This window comes from Corvus moneduloides, chromosome 5 (assembly GCF_009650955.1).
Source record: "Corvus moneduloides isolate bCorMon1 chromosome 5, bCorMon1.pri, whole genome shotgun sequence".
NCBI lineage: Eukaryota > Metazoa > Chordata > Aves > Passeriformes > Corvidae > Corvus > Corvus moneduloides.
This window is the reverse complement of record NC_045480.1, coordinates 24349219-24359993: the sequence shown is the minus strand read 5'-3', so window position 1 is coordinate 24359993 and position 10775 is coordinate 24349219. Positions and strand designations below refer to the sequence as shown.

The 10775-nt window shown below is 52.9% G+C and overlaps 1 long non-coding RNA gene across 1 annotated transcript in view; it reads left to right on the top strand.

Annotated features, from left to right (window-relative positions):
* The window catches only part of LOC116444835, a 12408-nt gene extending 3304 nt beyond the window's left edge, over window positions 1-9104 (top strand). Inside the window, exons 2-3 of the long non-coding RNA XR_004240544.1 lie at window positions 4112-4365; window positions 8939-9104. This is a non-coding gene — a long non-coding RNA (uncharacterized LOC116444835). The remainder of the gene's footprint in view (window positions 1-4111; window positions 4366-8938) is intronic.
* The last annotated feature ends 1671 nt before the right edge of the window (window positions 9105-10775 follow it).

Below are 10775 nucleotides of genomic sequence, written 5' to 3'. Positions count from 1 at the left end.
CCCTGCTGAAGGGTAGAGGAAAGTTTAGAAGCTGCGCGCAGGAATCGGGAGAGATGGAAAGGGACAGATGAATAAACAGATAGCTAGATACAGACGGGGCGAGGATGCTCCTATGTCAGTCTTTTGTTTGGGAGTGAGTGATCCTCATTGTCTGTCGACGTGGAGAAGAGAGGAAATTAATTGCAACCAATTAATAATTAATCCCGCTTAAACAGCTTTATTATCACCCACGAACGAGAGGGAATTGGTCTGATAACCCCCCGAAGACCGAATGTCAAGTTTAACCAAATAGTTATTGCTTTATCAAACAGAGTCTGCAAATAAATTAATCAAAAGCAAATATGTTCTTTGTGCGGCTCGTTTGCCGGTAATGGATGGATATGAAGATTTGCCGATATTATTGTCTGTCATTCAATCTAACAAAGTGAACATTTATTGCATATATATTAAAAATTATCCCTTAATCGAGTGGGGCTGGGGCTGCAGTTATTGGAGTCTTCCCAGAGGTGAAGTCCCCTTGGATAGGAGAAGGGAGGGCTGCTCTTCGCCTCCCGTGCGATTCCCTTCGGAACAAGTTTCAAAATTGCTTTAATCCACCGCTAAATTGAGCTGTTTTACTAACTGTCCACGATATCATAAACAGTTTGAGGAGCTAATGGACGAGATGTTATAAAAATAGTGGACGTAAAGCACAGAAGAGGCGATATATTCGCCCGGGAGTGATGGCCGGAGACCCAGCCACGGCAGACAAGCCCTCTTTGTCTCCCCCTGGCTTACATCATTTTCTAATTAGGCATAAAATTGTCTTCATACACTGGTATCGCTGGCTTCATAAACATAACCATTATGGTTCATAAAGACCCCATTGTGGGGAGCCCCTCTTAAAATAGAAAAGGATCTGGAGAGGCCCAAAGAAAAAAACATCCCCTTTGTTTTCTCTTTTGAGAAGACGGATGGGCAATGTCACGCAGAAGATTACTTTAGACTATTAAATTGTCAGAAAGGAAGAATTTCCCTATTAATAAAGGGAGTATAGGGTAGTGATGGAGCTGGATGCTGGAGGCTGGCGAGGCGCGGTACCCGGCGCGGGATGCGCGGGGATGGCGGGACGCCGCGCGGGAACGGCGCGGCACGGTCCGTGGGAGCCGTGGCATTCCCCCCGTGGCATTTCCGGGAGCGGGGCCGGCCGTGGCCTGGTGCCACGCACCCGCGGACCAGGGGGCAGCCCCGGCCTCGGCGCCGGGATAACTGGATGGAGATGGATGGAGCCGCCTATCGCCCCCGACGCGGTGTCAGGCCCCGGACAATTACTGTCTCCAGAGGGATGGACAGACTGACTGACACTGACCTCTGCCCACGAGCCCACTGGCGGCCCCGAGGAGCTTATGTGCAATTTGCTGGATTTCGTTTACAATAACCCGACTTGACATAAATAACTCTCCATGCTGTGTCTACGCCCGCCTGACCTCCTGAACTAGCGCGGAAACACTGCCGTATTGATCAGGGGCGCGGGGGTTTTTTGCTTCTTTTTTTTCTTTTCTGTTTGGTCCGCGAAAACCCGCTCACCCCGCCCCGCGGTCCGTGCGCTCCCCCGAGGCGGACAGGCCCGGGCTCCGCGCGGGGGCGGCAGCGGGGCCCGGCCGGTTCTCCGCGCGGTGCTGAACCGAGCCCTCCCGAACCAGGACAGTGGTCCTATTTCCTCGGACCCTACTTTAACTTGAGGACGCTTTCCTAACAAAAAACGCAGGAGTTAAATTTCATGTCGCGACAGCTATTGGCGAGCCCTGACGCCCGGTGAGGGTCGGCGGGGAAGCCCCGGTAGGGCATCGGCTCCCCGAAAGCCTCCGCTCCCGCTCCTTTCCCTCTCTCCCGTCCTTCCCCGCACCAGTTCAGAGGCAGACCTTTGTTTCAGCCCCCGCTGGAAGCTCCGCGGGGCGTGTGGAGAGGGATGGAGGAAAAAGAGATAATAAGGAACGAAAGTGAAGGGAGAGAGAGGGACTCTGCGGCAGAAGCCTTGCGGAGCGGGGCTGGTGTTATCCATTTAATGTGACATATGGAAATCTCCCGGTGGGGCCACAATTAAAGGAGCCGGCCCTGCGTCCTTTATTCCGCGCTAACTTTTGTGTTAAATGTTAACAGCCTGGCGCTATCCATTCTGGCTCTATCACCAAGTGAATGTTGACTCCAAGGCTGCCTTCCTTTCTGCCTATTCTGGGGCTGCCTCCCGTGCAGATTTATGTATTTTTGATATTAAATTCTTTCTAACATTACGCCTGCTCTCCTGTTGACTTTCATTGACCCTTGCCCTTGTCCCCATACTTTTCCATATTTAATACATGAACATTTTTGCCAGTGCCCTCCCCTCTTTGTTACCTCCCGGTTGACTGCCGTCCCTAATGGCATGTGCTGTTTGCTCTGTTGTTGAACTTGGTAGGGTCACATAGTCTTGTGCTGTGATATCCTCTGCATTTCCAGCCCTGCCATTCTAGGGAGGTGCCTTGTGGAACAAGCCTTTTTTCCCCTGGCTACCGGCTTCCTAATGACTTAAGCAAACACCTTCGCTAATGATCCCCCAGGCTCCCTAATCCCCTCGGGGTTTTGTTTAGCTGAACTCCTAGTGCTCCGCCTGTCCCACTGGTAGCTTGGCCTCTCTGACCTGAGACATCGCAGCTCTTCTCCTTGGAGCGGGCTGCCTTGTCCAGCTCCGCCTGGGCCAAAGGCCAGGATCATGGGAGCATTGGATGCCACCAGCTGCTTGAGGTGACACCGAATTACAAAGAAGAACCGCCAAAGGAAACTTCGGCTCACACAGGCAAATGAATGTGTTCATTTATCTCCTCTGACTCCGCGGTTCGCGGCGTGCCTCGGCCCTACGGCTTGGCTGGGGGAGCGGCTAAGCGTCCTTCCCAAGAAAGATTGGCTCACTTCTCCTAGGCCGGTCTGTTCAGTATCATTATGTGACCAGTTTTCAGAATTGAAGTTGCCTGGTGTTTTGATTCTTCCCTGCCTGTGCATTTGTGCCCTGGAGGTCCCTTCAAAATGGATGCTAATTGTTGGGGCTGCACACTGCTGCCTGCTAAAATGCCCCAGAGCTCCCAGGCCCTGCTCCTCAATGGCTTAATTGACAAGGACTTGTCTGTATTTAGGAGCAGCTGGTCCAAAGCATTGGCACATCAGTGCAATCTTAACACAGCATCCCTAGCCTGGAGGAGTATGAGGGTAAACGTGGTTAAAATGAAGGAAGATTTATAGTCGGCCCCCGTGGGTAATGCGACAGAAGACAGCTACCAAGATTTTCCCTAGTAGGGGTTTCATTCATCAGCTTCCCAGCCTTGGTAACGTGTCTAGGAGCCACGTTCCAGCTATTATTAATAATAGGAGGTGGCCATTTAGCACAATTAGGCAGGTGACAGTGTTCCACAATAATGCATAGCCCCAAACGAGACGGGGAGTCGCTAGCAAACAGATCCGTGGCCGAGCAGTGCCGGGGCTTTGCGCCACAGCCAATGTCCCCGGTGGATCTGGGCTGGTCCAGAGGGCAGCGAGCGCTCACCCACCTGCGAGGGCCCCAGCTCTCAGCTCCATGTGTTGCCAGTTAAATCCTGGCAGGCAGCGCTTTAGCTTCCTTCTACAAGGAAGGCAGGGAAAGAGCACCTTCCGTAGAACTGCTCCCTCTAAACCTTGAGTTAAACCCTCCGAAGTCCCACACCGGGTATAAAAATAATCTTTCATCACGTCTCCGAATTTTAAATTAAGGCTCTCTTTAATTTCGGATGCACAGATGAAACATATATATTTTTTCTCCTCTCTCTTTAAACATTTCTCGTGAGCTTCCTGTTTACAAGATTTAAACTTAGATTATTTCTAAACGGGAATGGCTGGGCTTATTTTCTGCTCAGAGTTATTCAGCGTTTTACAAAGAAGGTTTATGGAGCCGCTTAAAACTAAGGGGGTTTTTGTTGTTGTTGTTTTGCAATGTGTGGGAAATACTTTTATGTTCACACAGTTCACCCCATGAATAGGGATAATAGGTTCGGGATCCTCATTGAAATTTGAAGTTTTTAAACAGAAATTCCCTAACTTTTGCTCGTTTTCTCAACTTTTTTCGTAGGAACAATGCCAACATTGAAGCCCTCGGTTGGAGTCTGCACAGTTGGAGATCTTTGGTGCCATTTTAGACATCTTTGGATTTCATCAATCAAACTGACTACAATTTTCCATAAAAACCCTGAATTTGGGTCAGAAAGTGGGCAAAGCAGATAAAGATCGTTCGAGCTGTCTTATAAGATGATAAATAGATATCCTTTCAGTCCAACAATGCAAGAAGTGCAGTTTTGTAATTCACTTCCATTGGTTTTGAATGCAGTGAGTCGAAACAATTTATACATGTTTTCCCATGGTTAGAAGATGTCTTTACATACTTGTCAATAGTAGCTTGACCTTTTCCCCACTGAGCTACGAAGAGGTGCTTTTTTTTTCTCCTTTTTCCAGAAACAGAAAAGGGTGTTTTGGGGTTGGCTCCCCTCCCTCGCCCCCCCTTTTCCTTCCTCTACTTCTTTAGAAACGGAATCAATAAGATATTTCATCTTATCCTGAGGTTTATGCAGATGGTAGGTGATTCACTGCAGTTCACCACGCTGCAGAGGAAGTATTTTGCTCTGTGCTGCCATGAGTGAGTGGCCCGAGTGAGGTTTTAGCCAGACCTGTTGGATGTCCTCACTGTGTTCTTGAACCCTAATGGGTGAGAAGCCCTAAAACTCTCGGGCGGAGACCTCGGTGGATTCTGCCAAACTGCCTCAGCAGGTAGAGCCTTGCTGTGGGGCCGAGGGGAGGATTTCTGCCTCCTGGGTTTCTGTCGGCTCTCTAACTGTCCCGAGAGGAATGTCTTGTGGGGTGAAGTCCAGCTCCTTAGATGCTACACGCATCCGAGCAGGGTTAGAACGGGCACCTCAGGTCATGTGGGCGGCCCGCGGAGGTGTGGAAACACCTTTCGCATCAGCAGCACGGGGCATCGGTCTGGGCGTGTTTCAGAAAGTGAGGTGGGAGCACTGACCTGGGTCTGCAGGATAGGGAAACTGAGGCACGAAGCTGCTTTCCCACGGCTGGGACGAGGGGTGGCTCGGCACTTGCCGACCCCTGCCGGTCGCTACGAAGCAAACTGAAGGACTCTTCTGGGAAGAGGGCAGGAGAGAAGGATATATATTTAGAAGACTAGAACTCCTCCACTGAACCAGGGGGACTTGCCCCCGGGGGGAAGCCCACCAGGTCCCCACACTCTGCAGGCACCCAGCCCGCCCTATCCAGGGGACAACCTGCCGCTAGCTGGTCTCCCTCCCGCGCAGAGGGAAGTGGTGGAAGGACTAGGACCGGAGATAAGGCTTTTGTTTTTCCTCTCCTCTCCTTGAACACGACAGTCCTGCTAAGTGCTGAACAGTACTCGCTAATGGATAATGACCTGCGGTGTGCAGCTGCCTCCTGCTCCATAGATAAAGGCTGCTTTTACTATTAATTGCATTTGTAACATGAGCGCAGTAGGTTCACAATCAAAACGATCCAGAAACGGCAGCACCCACGTTGCGACGGCCACAGCCGCCTTCACGAAGCATCCGGACCCTTCTGCAGAGCGCAGACGGGGTCCACGGCCTCTCGCTCTCCCCTGGGGGGAAAGCAGTCGTGGGGGAGGAGGTGGTTCAGCTGCCCAAGAGCATTTCCACCTCTGCAAAGGAGCACGTGGAAAGGAGGCGAGAAAGGGTTAAAGCAGCTCGTGGGCACTGGTGGCTTCCCACGGCCCGTGGGTGAGAAACACAGCCATTCACACCATGCAGATTTCGGGACTGCGAACAGTTCCCCTCCCTCAGCCGTATCTCGGGTGAAATTCCACCTGAACGAGATAAAAAAAACCCCTTTTTTGTTGTTGTAATTTTTCCCTTTTCTCAGGCGAAGATACGTTTGCTTCTCTGCCCTCCTTCCAAGCTCTTCTTCGTATGCCGCGGGGAACCCCGGGATTCAGCCAGGCCGTGTGCGAGGCCAGGGGTGGGCTGGGAACTGTGCGGGCACGGCGGCAGGGCCCCCAGGCAGCCTCCCGCAGGTGCAAGGGGGCTGCGGAAATTTTTGGGACACATGAAGGAGAAAGACCACACGTCTACGGACTTGGCCTGCTTTAAAAATGACTCTATGTGTTTATAACTCCGCAGCAGGGGCTTAGCGAGTGACACGCGGCAGTTGCTAGACAAGATTTTGGGGGCAAGACACTCATACGAGGGTTGCAGTTATAAGTAGCGAGATAAAACAAATCATTTCCTCCTCAGGAAGCCTTTCACTCCCTGCTATACCTTAGGGAGCCTTTCACTCCGTGCAAAACGTCAAAAGCTGCACTAGAAACAGATAATTGGATTTCTCCCTTGCCTCCTTATTTGCTGTATCCCTAAGCGAAGCTCCGAGGGACCGCGGTGCCGCTGTCTGGCCGCTCCCGGCCGAAGGCACGCAGAGGCTGGGCCGCGGCCTGAGCTGTCCCCGGCGCCTCGAGCCTCCCTCTCTGTGGACTCTGCTTTCTCAGGGTTTTGGTGTGGTGGTTTTTTGGGGTTTTTTTCCCTGATTTTTTTCCCCCTCCATTTTTAAAATTTCCCTTTCTCCAGTCTATCAGGCAAATATTTGAGGACGCTCTCCAAGCTAAAATGGGCGCTAGAAATATCTACTTTGGCCCTTTCCTCTGCCAGTGACTATCTCTTCAGCTGCTGCCACTGGGCGCCTCCTGAGCCGGAAGGGAAGGGGATGGCAGAACGTCTCCGAGGGGAGACCTCGGATGTTTTCACACGACGAGCGCGGCTCACGCACCTGCTGAGCGGGGCGGGGGCGCGCGGGCATTGGCGGAGCTGGCTCGTTTGGCCCCGAAGGGAAATCAATAATCTTTCGAATCTCATTCCCAGGCGCTGGCTCCAGCCGGTTAACGATTCAGCCAGGGACCCTCTTAGCAGCGGATGACTTACCCAGGATGATAAATATACAGCTGCATATTTTTCAGTAGACCTGGCTCGTAGCGGTGGAAATAACTCTCCTGATTCTCTACTGTTTAGCTGCCCTCCCTCCTGCCTGTCTGAGGGGGAGAATCCCTCTTTCCTTGCCTTTTTCCCTGGTGGGGCCGGTGTAGACACTCAACCGGGTCAGGGCGTCGCTAGTGGCCGACGGGTGCCCGGGCTGAAACAGAGCTTTGTCCCGGTGCCCCTGTGCTGGTGGCGGGGACGGACGGTGCACACCCCTCCAGAGACATGAAGCCGGAGCAGCCCTGAAGCACACCGCATTGCTCCGCACTGCGCGGCGCTGGGGCCGGCAGGCGGGGAAGCGCGGCGGAGCCGCGGGCCAGGGACTGGGGGTTGGAGGCAGGAGCCCTCGGCCGGGGCAGGCGGTGCCACTCACGCCGGCGGGGGGCTCGCAACTCGCTGCAGCCCCGCTCCCCAGTCTCTCAAAGCCCCTTTCAGCCGCTCTGCGGGCTCCTCACCGGAGGAGGTTGAAGCTACATAAAAGCGCATTATGAAAATTATAATATCGGGCCCAGAGCATGTCCGCGGAGGCAGCTCGGCAGCTTTCAGGCATTGAGCTCCTGTTCAGCTGGACTGAGCTGTAAAATATCCATTTGAATTCGGTGCCTGAATGGAGCAGCAGCAAGAACAACAAGGACCGGGGCAACAGAGCTCCCTTTATCCCCCCCGTGACTTCCCCCTTCTTGGCCATTCCTTTCCTGTTGCACCTTTCTTGCTTATGGGCAAATTCAACGCCTTTTTTTCTCTTTTCTTCTTTCTTTTCCCTGAGCGGGAAGGGGGGAAGGACTGGTGGGGGGATGTGTGCGGGAAAGGCCCCGTGCCCTTCCCTGCCTCCCTCCCCGCAGTATGCTCCCCGGAGCCGGTGGCTCGTCTGGTTGCAGTGCCGGAGGGGGAAGAGGGGGGAGAAGTACCAGGCACGCCCTGCCAGGCAGAGCCGAGCTCGCCCCGGCACTCAGCTTCACACGGTGTAAAGAAGCTTCTTTCTCCATCCCGGAGAGCGGCCCACTCTGTCTGCCCTAGCTAAACACGACCCCACACCCTGCGACGGTGCCACTGTTGAGACTGATGCGAAAGAGTCTTTGGCTCCATAAACCCCAAGGAGCCCGGGATGAGAAGCCACGGGGGGAGAGGGGGACGGTTTTGGCAGTTATGATCTATGGAGGCAGATGAGCCGACCTGCTATTCAAAATACTGCCCATTGTGTTGGTAATGGTCCGTTTATGACTGGAATAACCCCTTTAATATTAATAGAGCCTTCTAAGGCGGCGGTTTCCTGGGTGCTGGGCAGGCGGGCGAGCAGCGCAGGTGTTGGGGCAACCTGTGCAGGCGGTGGCCCGGCCGCGGCTCCCGGCGCAGGCAGCGAGCAGGTGCTGGCGGGACGCGCACCCTCTGCACCCGGGCGAACAAAGGCTCGGCTCGCCCGGGGTCTGCGAGCATGAAGAATTGTTTAATTTCAGGGGAAAGTGAAAGGCTCTGCTTCTGCCGGGACGTGACATTTCCTGTGGTGAAGCCTGCATTGGCTGCTAATAGAGATCTAATTGATGGGTGAAGTCCCATTTCCGCGCTTTCTCCTTTATTGCTCCATCCAGTCTGTTGCAAAATATAACCTTAATCTGATTTAGCAATTCCTCCAGGATTCGGTGCAAGCTTACAGCACAGGAAAAATCGTTATTAAAAAAGTTAAAATACAGACTTGGATTCACTGCGTTGCCTTTTTTTATATATATTATTATTATTTTGTTTGGTTAGTTCTTTCTCTTTTTTTTCCTTTTTTTTTTAGACCCAACCCCACCCAGACTCCTGGCAATTTGACACGTTCCTTTTCGGTAATCACTCCGGGTTTTATGACTATTAATATTAGAAGGGATCGGCGATAATGCAGATGTCCCTCTTTGTTTTAGATGCAGATGTCAGCATTTTGCAGCCCGGTTCCCGAGCGCGTCTCCGGGCGCGGACTGAAGCGCAGCCCCGACGGAGCGGCGCATCCCGGCTGGCAGCGTACCACAGCCCGGGGAGCGGGAACAAGAGGGGCAAGGCACCGGCAAGTTTGGCGATTGACGTCGCCAGAATAAAAATATAAGGATAAATAACAATCAGTACCGTTTTGCTGGAGCTCATTTCTCTTTCTCTCCCAGGGGATAAAATAATACGTTTATTTTAAAAAGGCTGGCACGGGACCCAGTGGCAGCCGGCCCATTCTCTCCCTGACTGCAGGGATGCGCACGGGGCTGTTCTCCTCCCGTGACTGCAGGCGAGCAGAGGGGCCAGGACAGACCGCATCGCCCCGGCCTTTACACCTGCGGGCAGTTTAATGCCCCCCCGGGGCCGACAACCCAGGCGGAGTGTGAAGGGGCTCCACAAGCCACCGTCAGGAGGGGATGCCCGGCCAGGCTCACGTGCGAAAGCAGCGGACAGGGCAGAGATACTCCTTTTAATTGATTCTTTGCCTTTTTGCCTTTTTCTTCGGCTTTTTTTTTTTTTTTTTCCTCCGTTCGCGCTATCTGAGATAGAGAGGAGTGTACAGGCATTCTGGACCTATACAAACTCTCTTCAGTCCCCCTCGATAGGTTTAATGAGGCGGAACACGATGAAGGGGATTTGAACTGGTCTAAATGATTGATGAAGCCTGGGGCAAGGCTGAGCTTTTTCCGGATAAAGCCCCATAGATCCCGTTATAATGGCTGGATAGTGGCAGGGCTGGGCTCCTTCAAAAGCCGTGGCCCAAGCGCATTGAGAGGAAACAGGGAGGGAAGGTGCTCTGTTGTTACCTAATCAGCCAGTGCACTGAGCCACCAGCCGCCGGAGGCAGGAGCGCGCTGCCGGGGAGGTGAGGCGGGTGAAAGGGGCATTCCTGACACACTCACACACACACACGGGCCAAAGAGGCATTCCTGGCACGCTCACATACACACACCCCCCTACACACACATACACATGCCAAAGGGGCATTCCTGGCACACACACTCACGCCCCCATACACATCCACCCACCCATACACACACACATGGGCCAAAGGGGCACTCCTGACACATTCACACACACACACAAAAAAGCATGCATACACCCTCACACCCCTGTGGAGCCCTGCCAGCCCCAGCCCACACAGTTTCCTGCCAGAGCAGCCTGGGACCTGGCCTGGCTTGGCCCACAAGTTGACAGTCATGGGCCCATGAGTGAGGGGATAGAGGTCTGCCCCTCAAAACTGAGTAATCTCAAAGTGGCCCAGACCAGGGCTTTTATAATGGAGATGGTGCCTGTTGCAACACAATCCCTCACTGGTGTGATGGCTCACCTGTAACACCTGCAACACCCCCCAATACACCCCCCAACACACACATATGTGAGCAGGAGAAAAGTGAGCCAACGCTGTGGATGCTGCAATAGTAATTAAAAAGTAGATTAAATAAAGGATATTAAAGTGTCTGTTGTCTTCAAAGTCCTGAATCAAAGGGTGGAAGAGGGCCTACAAATTTCATGTCATATTCCATGGAGTTTTGAGGTCCCCAAGGCTTCTCAGCTGAGCTGGCCTCTCTTTCTTTGTCAGGGAGAAACATAAGCCAAGCCCGGTTCCCAGAGAAGGTGAATATTGTGGCGGTCATCCACTGTGGCCCTAGTAGGATGGTGGTGCTGGTGGAAAGCCATTCTGGCTGGCAGGGCAAAAAACTGAGTCCTGGATCCTGACAAGCAAGGAGAGAGTGACAAGTGTCCTATTATGGTGGCATACTTTGTTTTGTGTAA